General features: G+C 49.2%; 1 non-coding gene and 1 pseudogene across 1 annotated transcript; both read right to left on the bottom strand.

Annotated features, from left to right (window-relative positions):
- Positions 1-777: 777 nt before the first annotated feature.
- On the bottom strand, positions 778-20,068 carry LOC122682696 (annotated as a pseudogene).
- Positions 11,621-11,723, bottom strand: LOC122683361. The gene has a single exon (XR_006337710.1). It is a non-coding gene; the product is annotated as a U6 spliceosomal RNA (small nuclear RNA).
- Positions 20,069-22,752: the final 2,684 nt, after the last annotated feature.

Genomic DNA, 22,752 nt, shown 5'->3' with positions numbered 1-22,752 from the left:
AATTTGTTTGCTGTTCTTGGAACAGAGCCTCCCTTCTGGCGCATTTGCTTCTGGCTTGAGCACTTGTGTCCAGGGATACCTTAGAACAGCACTGGAAGGTGGGAGGAAATTCTGTTTCACGGCTTTGCAGTCAGTTTGCCCAGAGGCATCAGAGCTCAAGTCCAAAGCCCACAGAACAACCAAGTCATTGACGACACTCTTGGGCACTCAATTTTTCTTCCTCCTATTGCACTGCTCTGGAACAAAGAAGGTGTCTATTTTTCATGGCCAAGAAGCACAAGTATATCTGGGTGTTCCTAGGCAGTAAATTGAGAGTTAATGCTCAAAGGCAGCAGAACTTTCTTTTTAAAACAAAATTTATTTATTTGGCTGCAACGCATGGTATCTTCATCATGTCAAGCAGGATCTTTTGCTGCATTGCAGACTCTCCTCAGTCGTGGCGAGCGCACTCCAAAGCATGCAGGCGTCAGTAGTTCCAGCACACGGGCTCAGGGGTTGTGGCATGTGGGCTTAGTTGCTCTGCAGCACATGGGACCTTAGATCCTCGACCAAGGATTGAACCCGGGCCTCCTGCAACAGGAACATGGAATCTTAGCCACGGGACCACTAGGAAAGTCCAGCAGCAGAACTCTGAAGAAGGGACCAGGAATGCTTGTTTCCAGTTGAATTTTGCTAAGGCACATACATATTCAAGAATGCCTCCAGACCTTTGGATTCTTGAGCTAATCAATGACTAAACCATTGGTAACACTCAGAGTAAGATGCACAAACGTGGAGGCCATGGGAGGTCCATCACTTTATTTTCAGAAAGGGGTGGTCAAAGGGGGCAAGGGGGCAGAGATACAGAGGCATTCTGGCAGCACAGCAAAACAATCCAGCCAGCCACACGAAAACTAGATCGGAAATAAATCATAGATCGGAACCAACGCCCACCAGCTCTCCTGCCCACACAGGCCACGGTGCACTGTGTGACAGGCACGAGGAGCCCAGGCCTGGACGCACAAGCGTGCGGCCCGTGTGCTTTACTCTGGCGGGAAGCCTGCAGGGGCGCAGACCCCCACCGGAACATGCCTCTTCATCCTGGCACGCAGGCCCAGCTGGTGTTCCCTGGTAGGCTGCGGTCCAGGGGGATCTGCAAGCAGGAGCACCTTCCCTGAGGTCTTGCTCAAGCAGGCTTTCCTTGGGTCCCCCAACCCGTCAGGAGCTCCTTGGCCAGGACATGCCCTGGATGATGGGCGCCCCTTGGCCCCAACTGAATCGACGGCAGTGGAACCAGTGCGGCCAGCGGCTGAGGTCCTTCTGCCAGTGCTGACGGGGCTGCCACGGTAACCCGGAGGATCGGACCGAAGAGTCATCCAGGGAAACGAGGGGCTCCTTCACCGCCTGCGTGGTCTCCGGCAAACGTCCCCCAGAGGAAGAGTTCCACCGGGGAGGTGTGTTTAGAGTGGAGAAACCAGGAACCACGCTAGGCGCCCACACGCACTTAGCTGAGAAGGGCGATGACTTTATTCACAGACCACTCACACCACCAGCTGCAGAGACGCGCGCTGGTGGGCGAGCTCGCCACATCCTCATGTCCGTCCTCCCCCTCTTCGTCCGGGGCCCTGGAGCCCCGCGGCCAGGAAGCCAGTGCGCACCCCTCACCCACCCCCCCCAACCCTGCCAGCCTGAAGGGGGAGCACCCACCGAGGTCTCAGGAAGCACCCCGTCCGGGGGGTCTCACACACCCTCGAGGGGGACACGCAGGCCGAGCTCACACGGCCTTCCCCTCATCAGGCCGCTGGTCGGGGAAGAGACGGGGACAAGGGTTAGACTCGAGGTCACTCAAGACACCCTGCGCTCCTCGCTCTCACCCTCTGGTTATGTACTCTCCGTTTCAAACGTAGAACCCAAGCCACTTTTGTCCTGGACTTTAAAACCTAAGGAATGTGATCTTCGCCACCTTTTCTGGGAGACTCCTAATGGCACGTCTCAGCTTAGAGGCTGTAGAGGCGGCGGGTGTTCTCGCGGAGGGTGGCCAGGATGTGGCTGGGTGACAGGACCTTGACCCTGGCAATCTCTCAAACCGTGTGCAAGGCCAGGCCGGGGCGGGCACACTGGCAGAAGCTCCTGGGAACCTGGAAGACACCGAGCCTTCAGGACCCTGCTGCATCTTCCGGTCATGACCATCACGTCCGACCCCCTCCCCGGCCCTCCCCCAGCAGGGCCTCTCTGACACTGTGTAGACGCCCCTCTGTCTGCAGGTGCAGAGAGTCCCCGTCACAGAGCGCCAGTGATTAGAGTCCCATGCTTCCCTGGACGACCCTCTGTAGGGTGGGGCTCTGCACCACCTGGAACAGAGTAGCTATGCTTCAGTTTCTTGGTCCCCCAAACTCTGATTCTGAAAAGCAATACAGAGGCGGCGTCTACACAGCCACGGTGTGGGGTCGGGGCACCTGGAAAGGTACTGTGGCCCAGGTCCTGCCGGCCCCGCGCGGTGACTGCCCGCCTCCCACCCTCCCCCCTCAGAGCCTCAGCTCAGCCTGAAGACGGCCCTACCTGTCATGGTAAGAAATAGGGGGCGTCGCTCTCCAGGACGATCCTTTCCTGCGGGGTCTCTCTCAGCCTGCCGGCTCTCCCGGGCCCATGGACATGTTGGGACATGTTGGGAAAGTGCTCAGCAGGGGCTCGACGACCCGGTAGCTGCTGGTGAAGCAGTGCCCGTGGGAAGGACATTTCCAGGTCAGGGCTCCCTTCTAACCCGCTCTGCAGAGCCCCCGACTTCCTCCAGACCCGTCCCCTCTTTTATGAGACTGCCAGTGGGTAGATTCTCAGACACAGAAAGACCGCATCCCAGGGAAGGACTCACAGTCCACGCGGTCGGGGCAGAGTGGACAACCCGAGTCCCTCTGGATCGCAACAAGAGCAGGGAAAGACTGAGTCCACGTGGTCAAGTGAATAAGGAGGAGACAGAAAGCGGAAACGGGGGGCTGGCCTACAGGTGAGTTTTCCTCTCTGAACTGACCCCTGTCCGCACTCTTAGTACAACACACATCACCCCAGAAGGGCTGAGCGCCCACGCCTCGGGTCTCTGGGGGTGGCTCCACTCAGAGGTGACACTCCCCCGGCCTGGGGCCCCTGGAGGCAGGCGTCGAGTGGCCGGACAGCCCCACATGCTTCAGCCACCTGTCCTGACCTTGCCCGGGATCCAGACTCCGTTTTCTCAGTTAAGCCCTTCTTGCCCCTCTTGAAAGCGCCTGCCGGGCGTCACTCCTGGCCTTACTGTAGCCAGATACAGCTGAGGGCCCCTCCTCCAGCTCCCAGGGCGCCCCGTGTCCACCTCAGCCCCCCAGCCTCGGGAGAGTGACTAGCTGACCGTCTCTCACGGCTCCTCCAGGGCCCCTCCTCCCCAAGCCTAGCCCACGCCTAAAACAGGCCCACGATGCAGGGGTCGGTGACTTTACCAAACTAAAGAACTCCTAGGTACCATTTAGGGAAGACGCATCCTGGACTTTTAAGGAGGGAAAGGGGGAAGGATGAGCTTTTTCAATTCAAAGGAGGAGAGAAAATTTCTTTTCAGGTGCCCTGAAGGCAGCCTCTCCCAAGATCAACAGTTCTCATCTCTGAGAACCGAGCCCCCGTTTCAGCCTGCTTCACGGCATGGCTCCAGTCCACGGGATCACAGAGTGTCAGACACGACTGAGCAACTAACACTTTCCCTTTTTCACACTTTCATGGGATGGGGATCACAATGATTTAGGGTATCAGCTCAGACCAAACGAAGCTGCCATATCTTTAGATAAAAAAAAATAATCAAACACCAGAAATTTCATATGGATCAAGCTGATAGTTAATCTTGGGAAAAGATTCTATATTAAGATGTGACATTATCAATGTTCTCCTCGCTCACTTTCTTCTTCCCAGCAACATCCTAGACCGCGGGGCCCGTTCACTAGGCTCTCACCTGTGAATCTTGTAGTCTGGAGGCACCCATGTTTTCATGATTTTCAGCAGATCGCCCTCCGCCTCTCGGCAGTGGATACCAAGGGCTTCCTTTGAGATGAGGCCAGCTCCAGCTGCCCCTCAAACACCTGGGAGGAGACGGGGACAACGCCTGTGGGTCAGGGTCACTCTGGTTACTCCCAGAGCAGCCAGCGCAGTGGGCAACCCCCTCTGTGTCGGATTCTGTGTTCTTAAACTTTATAATGCATGAAAATGAAAGTCTCTCAGTCGTGTCTGACTCTTTGCGATCCCATGGCCTACACGGTTCATGGAATTCTCCAGCCCAGAATACTGGAGTGGGTAGCCTTTCCCTTCTCCAGGGGATCTTTCCAGCCCAGGGATCGAACCCAGGTCTCCCGCATTACAGGCAGAATAATAATAGCTAACACTGTGCGCTCCCTAGGTGCTGGTGATGGTGCTGGTGATGCTTTAGTCGCTAAGTCATGTCCGACTCTTGCGACCCCATGGACTGTAGCCTGCCAGGCTCTTCTGTCCATGGGATTCTCCAGGCGAGAATACTGGAGTGGGTTGCCACTTCCTTCTCCAGGGGATCTTCCCAACCCAGGGATCGAACCCAGGTCTCCTGCATTGCAGGCGGATTCTTTACCGGCTGAGCCACAAGGGACAGCCCTCCTAGGTGGAAGCAGTATTTAGATGTATTATAACGTGCAATGCCCAAGAACACCTTAGGAGAGCTCCTGCTATTAGCCCATCCTGCAAAGAAACCGAGGCTCCGAATGAGGTCATGTAACTTGCGGGTGGTGAGCTCCAGCACCACGATTCAAATCTGAACCCAGGCTGTGCTCACAGCAACCACTGGGCCATGTGTATCTGGGGCTCCGGGGGCAGGGCGGTGCTCAGAGGCATCACTACAGGCTAAGTGTCCCCACCTTCACTGCCCCGTCCTCTACCCCCACTCCCCAGAGGTAATCCATCACCTTGCACACCTTTTCCTACACACAACACTGCCATACACACACACATCTGCACAATGCCTGACTCTCGTAGGGTGCTCAAGTGTGTGTGGAAAGAATAAATACTACATATATCTCCTCCAACTTGCTTTCCTAACCAAAATCAGATCTTCTTCTAGGTGGATACCTACAGATATATTACATTTTAAAAAGTTCTAGTTACTTTAAAAATCTTCAGTAGTAAAATAAACAAGTTGCTAATAATTTTAATGAAAAAATAGGGCCAGAACTTATTCTTTCCTTTAAAAAGGTCAGTTTAGGGAAAAAAACAAAAATACTAATTCATTTATAAACAAATTATGTCATCTTTGACTTAATGTTTCCATGAATTTTTTTCAATTGTGGAATATAATTCGTGTTTGAATTACTACATCAAATAAAAAGATGTTTTGGGTAATTTGAGTCAGGTGGTGTTCACCTGCAATGACAGTCAGGTCCGACACTTACACTACCTCGCCTCAAAACACTGGCAATGAGCCAATACCAATTCTGATGTAACTCACATTGAATCTGTGATTTTCAACTAAGGGAAAGTGACCCTGGGGAACCAAGAGCATAGACTGCTTGCCAAGGACTGTAAAGACAAGCTAGATCCAGTATCTAGAGCTGGTGAGAACCCCCCACCCCCAGCACATCCACCCTCCCCTGGGCCCCTCCACAGGCAGGAGGTAGCAAGGAATTCTAATTCCCACATTTAATTTTTGCTTCTAAAAAATCTTCCCTTAAGTAATCAAAGGTAGAATATTACATAGATGTTAAAAAGCCTATTTTTCAAAGCATACTTAATGAAGCAGGCACACTTTCACAGTAGAAAAAAGGTTTGCGACTACTACGTTCTCATTTTGATTTTCCTACTTTTCTAAAAAGCATGTAGAGACAGCCCACGTGTTCCTGATTCTATGACAGGTGTTTGAAAGACACACCTCCCAATTGTTCCTCGCAATTCTCCAAGGAACAGCAACATTAAAAACATGAATTTCAAAACACATCTGAATTTCAAAACCGTTAAGAAGGAAGAATTGTTTGGGGACAGAAACTGTGGCTGGGCTGGAGACTCTGTCCTCCCCGGTAAGCCAGCAGAAAAAGCGCAGGAGGAAACAAAGCTCACTGGGCGGGAAGGGTCTTACGATGGTCATGGTCACGATGTTGATGGAACAGGAAATGATCTGTACACATCTGTGTACTTTTCAAATATCCTGCAACGGGCACACTAACTTTAAGTTATAAAATATATTTTATATAAGTTACAAATAATTATATATGTTATAAAATATATTTTATAAAAAATATAACATATTATTTAATTAATCAAACAAAATGTGCTGCTTCCCAAGAAGGAACAGAAGTTTTGCCACTGGTATCATTGGCTGCAAGGGTCACTTCGGGCCTGTCCCCATCTTCTTACACAATGAAGCTGAGAGGTAAGAAACAGCGTGTGAAGCATGTGACCAATGACAACTAGGGGGTCTGGATAAGAGTGATGACGTCCTTAGAGATTCTAAATTCGTTAGTTCCCCAGGGAGAGAAATCCTGATGTTACAAGGAAATGAGGAACTCACACGGTAAGTAAGCCCCCGAGGACGACGTTGCCTCGTGCTGTACCAGGGCGGGCGTGGAGCACTTCAGGGAGTCATCCAAGCCCATCGCCCCGAACGCCACGGCTCTGGGGTGCCTGAAGGCCTGCAGATTTCCTTCTTGCCTCTCACCGCAGCAGGGAGCAAAATGGGGGTGACAGCCAGAGGCCTCCCCACTCCAGGTCCTCTTTCAGCAGGTCCTCCCAGAGGCTGTCGGTCAGTGTGGGAGGATCGCAGAAGTTGGGAGGCGCAGCCCTGAAACTCCCTCGGGAAGGAGCCGCTGTAGATCTGCCTGAACCGAGCGAAGGTCCCCTGGAAGGACAGCCTGGCAAAGAGCGCATCCAGGTGACAGTGGGTGTCGATGAAACCCTCCAGCCTGGGCAGGCGGCTCGATGCAGCTCCGCCACGTGGCCACACGCCCTCCCAGAATGCTCTTTGCTCCTTCGCCCTGTTAGTCTGCAGAAAGCAAAAGAGACAGAAGGTTAACGTCTGTGTGACGACAGCCTCCCGTGCACGGTCACCTGCAGAACACAAGCCCTGGCAGCTTTTATGGCTGTGATGACGGCTCTGCATTCATGCCTTAGTGGACTCTGTCACCCGGCTTCCTTGTTATTCCCAGAAAGCGAGCCAGGCTGCACCTCAGAACAGGGCTAGCAGCTTCAGGGAGCAAACTTCTGAGCATGCTGCCACGTGCCATCCCCGAGAGGGTCTAGGCCTGCACGCCCTTCCCGGAAAATCCCTCTGGGGGAGAAACTACTCACCAAATCACACAGGCACGAGGAGAAAGGCGCAAAAGAGGGTGAGATGGTTGGATGGCATCACTGACTCAATGGACATGAGTTTGAGCAGGCTCCGGGAGATAGTGAAGGACAGGGAAGCCTGGCATGCTGCAGTCCATGGGGTCGCAAAGAGTCGGACACGACTGAGTGACTGAACAACAAAAACACACGGTGTTGGGGAGGGGAGGGCATTTCAGAGAAAAGCAACACCCAGCGCCCCTAACAACACGTCTCTCGCACATTCAAAACACACCGCCATGCCCTTGTAGCCGTGTCAAGCTATGTTCACAAATTCTTTGACATCAGCCTCCATTGAAAGGTGGGCTTTGTGACCCCTTCCCTTGAACCTGGGCAAACTTGTACTGTCACTGACAGAACCAGGAGCGACCCTGCCGCTTCTGGGGCCAGGGCGGAAGGGCCTTGCCGTCGCCCCTGGTTCTCTCCACTAGATCCTCTGAGGGTGGTCGACCACCGTGTAACATCTGAGCACCCACGACCACACGCTGGAGAGGGTGCACCACTGCCTAGCGCGTCCAGCAGTGACTGAGCATTGTGGATGCCCAGTCTTGCCAGGAGCTGAATGCAGCTCAGGTGGTGAACTCCTTATTGCATTCAGACTTAAACTGAAGAAAGTAGGGAAAACCACTAGACCATTCAGGTATGACCTAAATCAAATCCCTTATGATTATACAGGGGAAGTGACAATTAGATTCAAGGGATTAGATCTGATAAGAGTGCCTGATGAACTATGGATGGAGGTTCATGACACCGTACAGGAGGCAGTGATCAAGACCATACCCAAGAAAAAGAAATGCAAAAGGCAAAATGGCTGTCTGAGGAGGCCTTACAAATAGATGAGAAAAGAAAAGCTAAAGAAGAAAAGGAAAGATATACCCATCTGAATGCAGAGTTCCAAAGAATAGCAAGGAGAGGTAAGAAAGCCTTCCTCAGTGATCAATGCAAAGAAATAGAGGGAAACAATAGAATGGGAAAGACTAGAGATCTCTTCAAGAAAAGTAGAGATACCAAGAGAACACTTCATGCAAAGATGGGCACCATAAAGGACAGAAATGGTCTGGACCTAACAGAAGCAGAAGCTATTAAGAGGAGGTGATAAGAATACACAGAAGAACTATACAAAAAAGATCCTCATGACCCAGATAACCATGATGGTGTGATTACTTACCTAGAACCAGACATCTTGGGAGTGTGAAGTCAAGTGGGCCTTAGGAAGCATTACTATGAACAAAGCTAGTGGAGGTGACGGAATTCCAGCTGAGCTATTTCAAATCCTGAAAGATGATGCCGTGAAAGTGCTGCACTTAATATGCCAGCAAATTTGGAAAACTCAGCAGTGGCCACAGGACTGGAAAAGGTCAGTTTTCATTCCAATCCCAAAGAAAGGTAATGCCAAAGAATGTTCAGACTACTGCACAACTGCACTCATCTCACACGCTAGCAAAGTAATGCTCAAAATTCTCCAAGCCAGGCTTCAACAGTATGTGAACCGAGAACTTCCAGATGTTCAAGCTGGATTTAGAAAAGGCAGCGAAACCAGAGATCAAATTGCCAACAGCCGCTGGACCACAGAAAACGCAAGAGAGTTCCAGAAAAACATCTGCTTCATTGACTACGTTACAGCCTTTGACTGAATGGATCACAACAAACTGTGGAAAATTCTTCAAGAGATGGGAATACCAGACCACCTTACCTGCCTCCTGAGAAATTTATATGCAGGTCAAGAAGCAACAAGTGGAAGCGGACATGGAACAACGGACTGGTTCCAAATTGGCAAAGGAGTACGTCAAGGTTGTATATTGACACTCTGCTTATTTAACTTATATGCAGAGTACATCATGCAAAATGCTGGGCTGGATGAAGCACAAGCTGGAATCCAGACTGCCAGGAGAAATATCAATAACCTCAAAAATGCAGATGACACCACCTTTATGGCAGCAGAAAGCAAAGAGGAACTAAAGAGCCTCTTGATGAAGGTCAAAGAGGAGAGTAAAAAAGCTGGCTTAAACTCAACAGTCAAAAAATGATGATCATGCCATCCGGTCCCATTGCTTCATGGCAAACAGATGGGGAAACAATGGAAATAGTGGCAGACTTTATTTTCTTGGGCTCCAAATCATTGAAGATGGTGACTGCAGCCACAAAGTTAAAAGATGCTTGCTCCTTGGAAGAAAAGCTATGACAAACCTAGACTGTGTGTTAAAAAGCAGAGAGATCATTTTGCCGACAAAGTTCTGTCTAGTTAAAGCTATGGTTTTTTCAGTAGTCGTGTATGGATGTGAGAGCTGGACCATAAAGAAGGCTGAGCACCACAGAATTGATGCTTTTGAACTGTGATGTTGGAGAAGACTCTTGAGAGTCCCTTGGACTGCAAGGAGATCAAACCAGTCAGTCAATCCTAAAGGAAATCAACCCTGAATTATTCACTGGAAGGACTGATGCTGAAGTTGAAGCTCCAATACTTTGGCCACCTGATGCCAAGAGCTGACTCATTAGAAAAGATCCTGATGCTGGGAAAGAGTGAAGGCAGGAGAAGGGGACGGCAGAGGATGAGATGGCAGGATGGCATAATGAAGTTTGAGCAAGCTCTGCAAGATGCTGAAGGACAGGGAAGCCTGAGGTGCTGCAGTTCATGGGGTTGCAAAGCGTTGGGCACAACTGAGTGACTGAACAACTGCAAGCCTTACCGGGCTTTCAGACCAGGGCCCACCTGGTAACTGAACGGAACCAGAGAGCCCCCCTCCCCCCACCACGCAAGACCTGCTCAGTCCAGACCAATCGGACTTCCTGACTCACAAACTTGAGAGCAAAAAAAAGTTTGTTATATCACTAGGTAGCAACAATAACTGAACAACTAAACACTGCATTCAATCAATTAAGCCCTGCTAGATCCTAAGTCCACAAAGTCAAGAACTTCTCTTCTCTGATGTCTCCTAAACACCTAGAACAGTGTCTGGGAAAATAATAAGTGCCGTGAATACTGTATTTTAATTTCTGCATGCATTTTCAGTCATGTCAGACTCTTTGCAACCCTTGGGATTGCAGCCCACCAGGCTCCTCTATCCATGGGATTCTTCAGGCAGGAATATGGAGTGGGTTGCCATGCCTTTCTCCAGAGGATCGTCTGGATCCAGGGATCGAACCCGCATCTCTCACTTCTCCTGCACTGGCAGGCGATTCTTACCACTAATGCCCCTGGGGTATTTGAATTAATTTGTAGAATACAATGATTCCTGAATGGAGCTTCACACCAGAACCACTGGGGGGCTTTTTTATGACCCTCCCCACCCTGAGACACTGTGATTAAGAAGGTCCAGGGAAGGGCCAAGGAACCTGTACTTACATCTCCATGTAATTTTGATACAGACCAGGTTTGCGAAATACACTCAACCCAGATTTCACTTCATGCAGAAACAACTCCGCTAAAGTGCCTGTTTTCTTTTCCTTAATGAAGCCATCTGTATCCGCTGGCACCAGATGACGACCAAGAGGCCTTAAGGAACTTCTTCTAGTATTTTCATAAGCAAATACAATTTGTATAACAAACAACTCACTATGAAAGAGCATTATGGATCAAATGACATCTTTGCAATCTAGCTCTTTAGACTATATTTCACCAACAAAAGTTAATCTGTAAAATTACCCAAAAAATGCCCAAAGGGAAGGGAAGGTTTTCTTCTCAAAATGATGCCTCCTTTTCTGAGGGATCATTTTCTATTCAAGTCCTTACAAAGTCTCTTGTATTACAAGATGTATTCTTTTATTTGAAAAAGAAAAATGACCCCAAACGAACCCCAACCAAGCTAATTTAAGATACTTAAAGAGACTCCCTAAACTTATTTTATTTAAAAAATTTTTTTGTAATTGGAGGATAACTGCTTTGCAATATTGTGTTGATTTCTGCCATACAACAACATGAATCAGCCATAGGTACATGTCGGTCCCCTCTGTCTTGATCCTCCCTCCCACCTCCCACCCAGTCCCTCCCCTCTTAGGCAGTCACATAGCATCTGATTAGAACTCCCTGCATCCTACAGCAAATTCCCGCTGGCTATCGAGGTTACATATGGTAATGCCCATGTTTCCATGCTACTCTCTCCATCCATCCCACCTTCTCCTTCCCAGACTGCGTCCACAAGTCTGTTCTCTGCATCTCCACGGCTGCCCTGCAAACAGGTTACTCAGTACCATCTTTCTAGATTCCATGTATATACGTTAATAAACTGTGTTTGTTTTTCTCTCTCAGACTTACTTCACTCTGTATAAACAGGCTCTGGACTCATCCACCTCATTAAAACACATGGGACCCTTTACAAATTTATTGTCATCCTTGCGTAGGGGCCATGCTAATCCCCGTTTCGTTCCAGTCTTAGCATGCATGCTACTGCAGTGAGCAATACATTCATGTTTTTAAAGGAAGGGAGAAAGGAAGCAAAGAAAGGTGACAGATTTAAAAATTACTTCCGGTATGACCTCAAGAGTTCTGGGTTGGACAGTATTTTTAATAAAGCTTTTAAAGATCATTTCTACTTTTTTTTTTTTTTTTGGAAGGTAACTGTTTGAAAAGCAATATGGTAAGTGGTTTTGCATAAAATCACACTGAAAAAATACTTAAGAAACATATAAAGTGGTAGCCAGGTGGAGGAATAGGGCAACACAGGGCCAGGTTAGAAAACTACTTTTCACTAAACACATTTCTTACTTTTAAATGATGGAAATATATTTCTTAAAAAGGTAACCGAAAAAATAATTAGACATGTTACACTGTGGGACTCTGAAAAAACGCAAAGGGAACAGCTGTTTGCATCGTGGGTAAGACTTCCAGTGACAGAATAATACAGATTCTAAAAGTGCAACATTGCATGCGTAAGATCTCAGATGCAGGAAATCCTACAAGTCAAATAACACCTTTTTTCTCTCTTTCTATCTTGTTTTTACAACAAATAAATTATAACACAGGGTGGGAGAGGGGAGGAGGAATCTACAGAGACTAAGAGACTTAAAGCATTTAGTAACTGACACACATGATTCCTGCATCCTGTTTCAAAGAAACAGAAACACTCATGAAGCAGGAATTTCATCACTGACTGGACAGCTGATGCTATTGAGGACTGGGGGAGACAGAACAGGGGGAAAGATCAGAACTGTAGTAACGCTTATATTTTTCCTAAAGATCCTGTCTCTTAATTTTACAGATACACACTAAAATATTTATGGGTGAAATGATAACAGTAGGTGGGATTTGCTTCTCAATTATTTGTAGAGAGAAAGCGGACAGAGAAACCAAACAAGACAAAACTGGCAGTGAGTTAGTACTTACTGGAGATGACTGATGAGTGTGTGGGTAATTTTCACAGATGTTTTAAATATTCCATGATAAAAAGCTGAAATAAAAACAGCTAAAATTCCAACTCAGGTGGGAGGGTAGAGATGTCCTCTGTATGCTTCACATACTTCTCTGTCATCCGAGGGGATCTGTTAAAAACACCAGTTCCCCAGTCCCACCTCAGACCTCTTGAGTCAGATTCTTTCCTTCTCATCAGGGAAGTTCAGGAAATCACCTTGCATGACTCAAAAAGGTGCTCCAGTGACAACAAAGACTATGTCAGAGAAACGTGGGAAAAGGTTTAATAAAATTATTTAATACAACGTGAGAGTGGGAGGAAGAAAAGCAACTTCAAAAGAGGCATATGTACTTAGAAATACATACGATAAACACACTTATGATGATGTCATCTAAGACCTTGAGGGGCTTTATAGAGCAATTTGGGCCAAAAAAAAAGGTTTTGGGTTTCCTTTTTCGGAAAACCAGAAATGACCTGGACTCAAGACTGCCTAAGGTTCAAGCCCGTATGGTAACATTTAAAGCTACATTTATGGAGAGTCTACTACAAATGAGGCACTGAGCAAAGTATTTTCAAGTATTAATTCAGAGTTCAGCAAGCTGTGGCTCATAAGCCAAACCTAATGCAGTGCCTGGTGTTGTTAATAAGGTTTTACTGGAACATAATCAGGTTCATTCACTTAAATATCATCTATGGCTGTTCTCATGCTATTACATCAGAGTTGAAAAGCTGGAACAGAGGCCTTAAAAGCTCCAAAAGCCTAAACTATTTACTATCTGGCTCTTTACAGACAGAGTTGGCTGGCCCGTATTCAGTCTGTGATGACTTTTAAAGATCCCTTCATGGATCACAGCCTTGTCAGGGCAAAGGCGCTTGTGTAACTCAATGAATCTCTGAGCCACGCAGTGCGGGGCCACCCGAGATGGACAGGTCATAGTGAGGAGTTCAGACAAAACATGGTCCACTGGAGGAGGGAATGGCAAGCCACTCCAGTATTCTGGCCACGAGAACTCCATGAACAGGATGAAGAAGCAAAAAGATATGACACCAGAAGATGAGCCCCCCAGGTGGGAAAGTGTCCAGTACACGCCTGGGGGCCTTAGAGTGGGGGCAATTATGAATAGCTCCAGAAAGAATGAAGTGGCTGGGCCAAAGCAGAAATGACGCTCAGTTGTGGGAGTGCCTGGTAGTGAAAGTAAAGTCCGATGCTGTAAGGAATAATATTGCATAGGAATCTGGAATGTTAGGTGCATGAATCAAGGTAAATTGGACATGGTCAAGCAGGAGATGGCAAGAGTGAATCACAAGCTGGAATCAAGATTGCCAGAAGAAATATCAACAACCTCAGATATGCAGATGATACCACCCTGATGGCAGAAAGTAAAGAGGATCTAAAGAGCTTCTTGATGAGGGTGAAAGAGGAGAGTGAAAAAGCTGGCTTAAAACTCAACATTCAAAAAACAAAGATAATGGCATCCAGTCACACCACTTCATGCAAATAGATAAGAGAAAATGTAGAAGCAGTGACAGATTTTATTTTCTTGGAATCCAAAATCACTGCAGAAGGTGAATGCAGCCATGACATTAAAAAACAATCGCTTCTTGGAAGGAAAGCTATGACACACCTAGACAGTGTACTAAAATGCAGAGACATCATTTTGCCAAAAAAGGTCTGCACAGTCAAAGCAATGGTTTTTGCAGTAGTCATGTACAGATGTGAGAGTTGAACCATAAAGAAGGCTGAGCACCAAAGAACTGATGCTTTTGAACTGTGGTGCTGGAGAAGACTCTTGAGTCTTGGACTGCAAGAAGATCAACCCAGTCAATCTTCAAAGAAATCGACCCTGAATATTCACTGGAAGGACTGATGCGGAAGCTCCAATACTTTGGCCACCTAATGGGAAGAGCCAACTCATTGGAAAACACCCTGATACTGGAAAAGACTGAAGGAAAAAGGAGAAGGGGACGACAGAGGATGAGATGGTTAGACAGCATCATGGATATGAGTTTGAGCAAACTCCAGGAGATAGCAAAGGACAGGGAAGCCTGGTGCACTGCCGTCCAAGGGGTTGCAAAGCGTTGGACACGGCTTAGCAGCTGAACAACTACAACAGCTTTTAAAGAACCATGTTAGAAGAGAACCATCAATTTGCTTCCTGGAGCCCTGAGGAAGTCAAGGACTGTGTTGAGTGAGTATAACACTTAGGATCAAATTAAAAAGACCAAATACACTGAACAAAACTCATGCCTGGCATGACTGGGACTCACCTTCTGGCTGTAGAAATTTGAGCCAGAGTCGTCGCAGACCTCCAGCGGTGGAGAGCCCTGGCCAGCGACCACCCTTCGGTCACCCAGGGGCTGCTCTCTGGGTCTCTCCCGAGGGTCTTTCAACGCTGTGTTGTCACAGAAGCTGCTCGTCTCCAGCCCAGCCTCCTCCTCCTCCGCTCTGACGTCTGGGGCGGCCGTTTCCTCTTTGTGAGGCGCAGACTCGGTGACACCCACGGCAGCACCCTCTCCTGGGCTGCAGCGCTCCCCGGTGTTGGCTTTCGCCCTCGAGGCCGCCTCTCCTTTCCTTCTGGGCATCGACTCTCTCAGGACCCCCTGGATGGCCTTTAGGTAGATCCTGGTAGAGCCTTGGTCTCAAAGTCTATCCCTCTGCCTTTCTGGACTTTGTCTGGCTCCTCAGCCGTTCCGTTTGGACCCTCAGCTCCAGCTGAGAGATCAGAATCCAGAGTTCCGAGGACTGTCTTTGGGATCAACCTGGAAGAAGAGAGATTAGGAAAGGCGATTCCACCTATGAAGCATGTGGCAAATGAGACGTCAGGGGAGACATCACGCCAGCCCTCAGCACTGTGAGTCACGGGGAACAACTGCAGTGGCTGCCCGCGTGGCCCCATCCAGCCACTTTCTACAGGTGCCACAAGGAGTTCTACCATCTGGCAACGTCACACCTCTGCTTAAAACCCTGCAACGGCTCTGCATCTGCCTGCAGTAGAGATCCCAGACTCCTGAGCGTGTCCCCTGAAGCCCTCCTCCCCAGGCTGGTCCCCAGCCTTCCGTCCAGCATCATCTCCTACCTTTTCCCACTCACTAGGGTGTCCTGGGAATGAGGAAAACACTGGAAAGGGGAAAAGAAGGGCCACAGGAACAAGACGTGCCCCAAGCATCAGAGACCAGCATTTCCTGACACTTTCTGGACACACGTTGCTTCTGCTGCCTGAACTGCCCTTTCCTCCTCCTCATCTATGAGCAGAACTCAAACAACACCTCTTCTGTGAGGACTTCCCCGATGGCTAACCCCTCACTTCTCAGACTCCTCGTGACTTCAGATATCCCTGATATAACACACCACACGCTGCCCTGTGACGAATCGGCTTACTCTCTGCTGCTCCAGCCCCGGCACAGCCTTCTACCCAAGCCCCGGACATCCACGAGGAGAAGATGCCAGAGACAGGACCACTCATGGAAGTTCATCACTCGAGCCAAGATGCACAGTGCTCTCTCATGTCTGGGCTGCGTGACCCTGTGGAGGGTTCCTCAAGAGAAAGGATCCTGTCTTGTTCATGTCCCCAGCCTTTTAGACCGCACCCAGGTCTAACGCTGGGTCAGGAGGACAGTGGTCACAGAGGGCAGCAGCAGAAAGAACACTGGCTTCAAAGTCAGACTGATGGGGTATTATATGACAGCTCTGCCCTGGGGAAGCTGTGTGGCCTTGGTCAAGTCATATGACCTTTCTGAGTCTCACTCTCCCAGGGCCTGCACATAACAGGTGCTCAAACATGTGTTCACTGATAGCTAAGTATTTGCTAAGACATAAAGACAGCACTGCCATCAGCTACACTTCAATTTAAAACAACAACAATGATGCTTAAAATCTCAAGGGTTTAGCATAACCCTCGTTTTCTTCTGAAAAATGAATAAAACAAATTTTAAAAAGGTAACTCTGCCCACTTCAGAAGACTTAGAATTTAGTGACCATCGAGAGGTCAAACATTGAGACTCATTTGACAAGCTTTAGCACATCATGAAGGCTCAAAACTCTTCCTCCCCTAAAATGAATCAGAAATTTGCATATGTCAAACTAAAGACTGAACATAAAGTGGGTGAAGGTGCTCATAACAGACACATTCAACCTTCCCTATAAAGTAAGGAGGGACTGTCAGTGACCACTAGAATCTAAGAGAATCTCACAAACAACCCACAGCTAATAAGGCACAAACAACAAGATGCTGGCCAACAGGAATCCCCAGCGATTCCAAAATCCCCCTGTATAGGTATGGTTTGAATGTGTTCCCCAGAAGACTCACATGTTGAACTCTGACCTCAAGGTGACAGTATGCCATGTGTCCCACGGGAAGTGACTGGGTCAGGAAAGCGGGGCCCTCAGTGACGGGCTCAGGGCCCTAGTGAAGGGGCCCCAGGACAACTTCCTTGCCCCCTCCCCCGCCACGTGAGGATTCAAAGAGAAGTCTGGGACCCTGAAGAGGGTCCTTGCCTGTCCAAGTCGGCACCCTGATCTCAGACTTCCAGCCTCCAGAATTGTGAGAAAGTTCTGTGGTTTACAAGCTAACAAAAGCCCATGGCATTTTGTTACAGCAGCCAGAATGAACTAAGACAAATGTCCTTCCCTGGGAATATTCCATGACCAGGCACAGAGACTTCCGTACTGTGGAGGACACACAAAGCTAAGTGTGTACCCCTCCAAGTTCACAAAGCAAATGTACCATGGGTCTAAAGGAGAGAAAAGGGTCTCTGTGACTGGACTAGGGCTTCCCAGGTGGCACTAGAGGTGAAGAATCTGCTTGCCAATGCAGGAGCCGCAGGTTCGATCCCTGGGTCCAGAAGATCTCCCGCAGGAGGAAGTGGCAACCTGCTCCAGTATTCTCGCCTGAAAAATCCCATGGACGGAGGAGCCTGGCAGGCTACAGTTCATAGGGCTGCAAAGAGTCAGACATGACTGAATGCACATGTACACACGCACACATGTTTGTGCACACACGGGTGGCTCAGCTAGATCTATTTCTAAAACACCACAGCCATTAACTCACACTCTCACATCCACACATGCATTCACGCACAGCATACAAGCAGATCATGTATAGCTTCGGAACTTCTCACATTTTAGAGCGATGGACTTCAAGGAGGAAAGTATTCACAAACCAGTGCTCAACTCTTCAGTTTCTGCTTCAGGACAACCCAAGCCCCAGACCAGACGCACCAGAAAGATTATGCAAAATACCCCCACGCATGAAGATCTCGTTACTTAAGTTAAATCAACTGATCTTTTCACCCAGTACCCAAAACCAATGAAACTGAATCAAAGATTAGTGACAAGATCACATTCCCCACATATCTACCTTACTTACATTTCAGTCCTATTCAGTACTCTTAAGTCAAAGACAAACCTTATCAACTTATCATCTCATTTTTTTTTAAAGTCAGCATGGGGAGTTCCCTGGGAGCCCAGCTGTTAGGACTTGCTCTTTCCTTGCCAAAGCCCCAGGTTCAGCCCCTGGTTGGGAAGCTAAAGATCCTGCAAGACGTGGGTCACACCCATCAAAATAATTACCAATGTGCCCTATTAAGGGTTCCGTGAGCCCCACTCTGAAAAGACATGGAACACTTCGCCTAAGGTATACAACCCACCAGCAAAGGTAAAGTATTAAATACCCGCAACTGAGGAGTGAGGCTCTAAGAACCACTGCGCAAAGGCTTAAGGACGAACTACTTTGCTTCAGGCTAATTCTTTCTATTTTATGATTACTTTATTGAGGGGCAGCCCGTCTCACCCAAATAAGACTCCGTCTCACCTCCTCCACATACAGCCCTCCTCCTCACCTCTGAAGGCCCAGAGCTCCAATACCTAGACCAAACCCCAAACCACTAGAGGCACTGCGCGGCACAAACTAGGCCTTCCCTAACCATTTCTCCAAAACCTGATTAAACACGTGGATGACGCTCACACAGTAACTGGCAACATAAGCTAGGGCTTCCCTGGAGCCAGCAAAGAGCAGACTGACTGCCAGAGACTCAACCTTTCCAAAACTCAAGACCAACTTTCACACACACACACCCTCAACAACACATAAACACCTGCGGGCTGAAAAAAATGAAATTAATTCTCTTTTTTAGCTTCACGTAAAATGAGTGGATGAAACGCGCCTCCTCCGTGAAGCACCCTCAGTGGGCTCCCGGTGTCAGGAAGCCCTCCTGTGTGTTCCCACTGGGGAAATAAATGGGAACCTCCAAAGCAAACCCTGCCTCACCACGCAAAACCCCAACGTGCTAGAAACCGTAACCCTGGGGAAAAGCCACACCAGGAACCAAATTCTTGTCTTGGTTCTGGGCTTCAAAGCACAAGACACAACTCCTTAATCTGTAAACAAAATGGATACAGCTGGGCCTCTGGGGCACGCCACCCACCTTCCCGCTCAGCCGGTCTGACTCCAGCCTGACAAGCACCTGAGGAAAATTTAAAGACTCGAAGCCCCGCCCACAGCCCACGTGACCGCAGCAGGAAGGCGCAAGGGTCCTCAAGTAGGCGCAAGGGTCCTAAAGTAGTCCCAAAGTGCTGGCCGGCTTGACCACCACCTCTGCACGGAACTTCAGGCCATCCCCTGGCACCTACCAATTGACACGTGCCCCTCTGGGAAGTCCCCACAGGTCTTAAGAGGTTGTTTTTGTTTTTTTTTTAAGTATCCTTTCACCAAAATACGACCTCCAACATCTCAAGCCAGGGGAAAGGGCTTCACTGCTTTCAAAGCATCGGGGCCTCTTACCTTGAAGCTGCAGGCTTGCTCCCCGAGAGACAGTTCTTCTAGAGAAGGTCTGGCAGGGCGCAGAGGGGATCCCCTCGACGAAAGATACCCGGAGAGCTCCGAATCAGGCCTCCTTCAGAGGGGGCCCCACCCACTCCTGGGGCAGAGGAAGAGGAGGGGGAGGAGGACGAGGAGGAAGAGGGGTAGGGTGAGGACGAAGAGGGGGGAGAAGAGGAGGAGAAAGAGGGGAGGAGGTGGAAGACCGGGGGGGAGGAGGAGCTGCTGCGGCGGGATGAGCCCCAGGACACAGCCTCCTCCTCCTCGGGCTCTCAGGCACTTGGGATTGCTGGACCCCTGAATCCCACACAGCGCTGGGGGCGGCCACAGCACTGCGCTCCAGGAGCCAGCTGCGATTGGGGGAGCTCCCCTCCGAAGAGCTGCTCCAGGAGGACTTGACCTTCGCCACCTGGAGCACATGCAAGGTAAAGAAGAGGCCGGCGGTCCACCGCTGCCCCTGCCTGCTGCCCTTCGTCCACCTCCAGTCATCCTGGGGGTCCCTGGAGGAGGGCAGGCCAGGCGGTCAGAGGCTGGCTTCACTCACCTCTCCCTCTCCTTTCCACTACTCATCACACATCTCATGGTTTCAGAGATGCCAAAGCGCCTCAAATGTCTGGGGTCCCAAAGCACATGAGACAAGTCCAGAAGACCCCAAGATTGACCAAAGCCTTTGTTCCACTGAGCTTCCAAGCCCACAACCTGCTTCCACAATGGCCCAGTGCTTTCGTTTGCACCGCACTACTTCCTGGAGACTGGAGCTACCACAGGGTCTGGAAATCCCACTCCCAGGCGGTCTGTACATAGAAAAGCAGAATTTGAAAAGACACATGTGCCCTAGTGATCATGCAACACTATTTTCAAGAGCCAAGACATGGAACCAATGAAAATAAACAGCCACAGAGAAATGGAGAACAAAGATGATGTGGTACACATATACAATGGAATATTACTCAGCCATAGAAAAGAATGAAATGATGCCATTGGCAGCAACAAGGACAGGCCTCGAGATGACAGTATCAGACAGAGAAAGACGAATATCACAGGCTGCCACTTACAGGTGGCACACTGTAATCCACACACTGAGAAAAATGAACTAGGGACTTCCCTGGAGGCCCAGTGGTTAAGAATCTGCGCTTCTACTGCAGAATGCATGGGCTCGATCCCTGGTCAGGGAACTAAGATCCCACACGCCCTGCGGCATGGCCAAAATGAACTAACATACAAAGCAGAAACAGGCTCACAGACCTAGGAAACGAACCCATGGTCACCAAAGGGGAAAGGGGAGGGGGTGGCAATAAATGAGGACATTGGGACTGACACAGACGCACGCACATTTATAAACAGCTAATCAACAGGACCTCCTGTGCAGCAGAGGAGGCCATACTCAGCATTCGGTAATAACCCACGGGTCTGACCGAGCTCCGCAGCCTCCATTCTGGACTCTGCTCCACCAAACCACATCCTGAGTCAGTCCTGTGACCTCTCCAGCCCTCCCTCCAGACTGGATGCTCCTCAGAAGCTATCTCACGGCTCCACCTCCAACGGAGTGCTCAGCACACAGTCCTCACGCACGCACTTAGGACCCAGAGCAAGGGGGGGCAGAACCCCAGGACTCCTGAGGCGGGACCAGGCTCCTCATCTCTCTATGGTTGCCAGTAAACCGACTGTGGGAAAAACAAGACCCTTTAGGCCTGAGATACAGACAAGGGTCTCTGCCATTGGATCAGACCACCCCGAACAGAGGCCACACCCTCACCTCTCCAGTTTCAGCCACACCTGACACCTGGAGCCAAGGACACAGAGAGACAGCAGGACCCTAGGCCCTCGCCCGCAGGTGCTCTGCCAGCCTTGTGTCCATGAGAAACTCTAGGCCAAGAATGCGTTTGTCAGAGAAGTGAGAACATGCAAAACTAAGAACAGTCAGAGGAGACCAAACAATAACAACATCCTCATTAAGCGCATAGTCAAGCTCCTTTAGTTCCTGCTCAACGGCTAACAGACAACATTCTGAGCCATGCCCTGTGAGCTGTCTTGTAGATACAGAAACCCCCACCAGGTGGAAGAAATTAACTACGTGATGACCAGCCTGTACCCATGACATATGTGGCCACCAGTCTGACAACTGGCTTCAAGAGACAGAAACAAACTAACTCTGGAACTGAAGACTGACTGCACCTGAAACAAGATGACCAATTTGAAAACGACCTACGGAGCTGACCGTGCTGTTTCTGCATGGAGCCCCCTCTCTCAGCCTAAAAAATCTCTTACCCCACTGCTTCTCAGCTGTGGGGAGCTGGCCTTTGGACAGATGTCCCCCGTCTCCACCCCCTACCAGGCTGCCAGCATCTGAAATGAAGCAAACTTTCCTTTCCACCAACCTGGGCTGTTTATTGGCTTTTGAGCAGCAGGTAGCTGAAGCCCCCACCTTTCCGTAACAGCAGCACATCTGAAAGGCTAAGTAAGATCCCTCCACATCTCTGGATCCTCTTACTGAAGTTTAACCAACTGACCCTTTTACTCGGCACCCAAAACCACTGAAACTGCAGCAAGGACAAATGACAACATCAAAGTAGCCTCATGGTTACCTGATTTATATTTCGGTCAGATTCAATATTCTTTTTCAAAGGTTTTCAACTCACCATTACTTGTTTTTTTGGTATGTCAGTGAGCCCACTCACGGGTTCTGACGGTGAAGTCCACCCTGAAAACACTGGGGACATGTCCCCTAAGGTTAACAGCCTGCCAGCCAAGATACAGAACAAACCACAGCCTCACTCCCTGGTGATGAGGTAAGAACCCACTGAGCAAGGCTTAAGGACAAACCGCTTTTCTCTCCGCTGGTTTTATTTCTGATTACTTTATCAAGGGGCAGCGGGTCCCACCCAAGTAAGACTCCACCTCACCTCCCCCACATACAGACCTGCTCCTCACCTCTAAAGCCCAGACCTCCAAAACCTAGACACCAAATCCCAAAACACTAGAAACACTTCGTGGCACAGACTAGGCCTTCCGTAACTACTTCTCCAAAACCTGACTAAACACGTGGATGACGCTCACAGTAACTGGCAACATAAGCTAGGGCTCTTCTCCTCCCTGAAACCAGCCAAGTGTGAACTGACGCAAGAGACTCAACCTTTCCAAATTCATGGTCAACTTTCGCACACGCATGTGTGTACACACACACACACACACACCCGCACTGAGAAATTTTAATTAACCCCCTTTTTTAAGTTAACGTAAACTAAATGGATGAAATGCACCTTCTC

This window comes from Cervus elaphus, chromosome 24, assembly GCF_910594005.1.
Source record: "Cervus elaphus chromosome 24, mCerEla1.1, whole genome shotgun sequence".
NCBI lineage: Eukaryota > Metazoa > Chordata > Mammalia > Artiodactyla > Cervidae > Cervus > Cervus elaphus.
The sequence above is the reverse complement of the archived record's forward strand: the minus strand, read 5'-3'. Positions and strand labels throughout refer to the sequence as shown.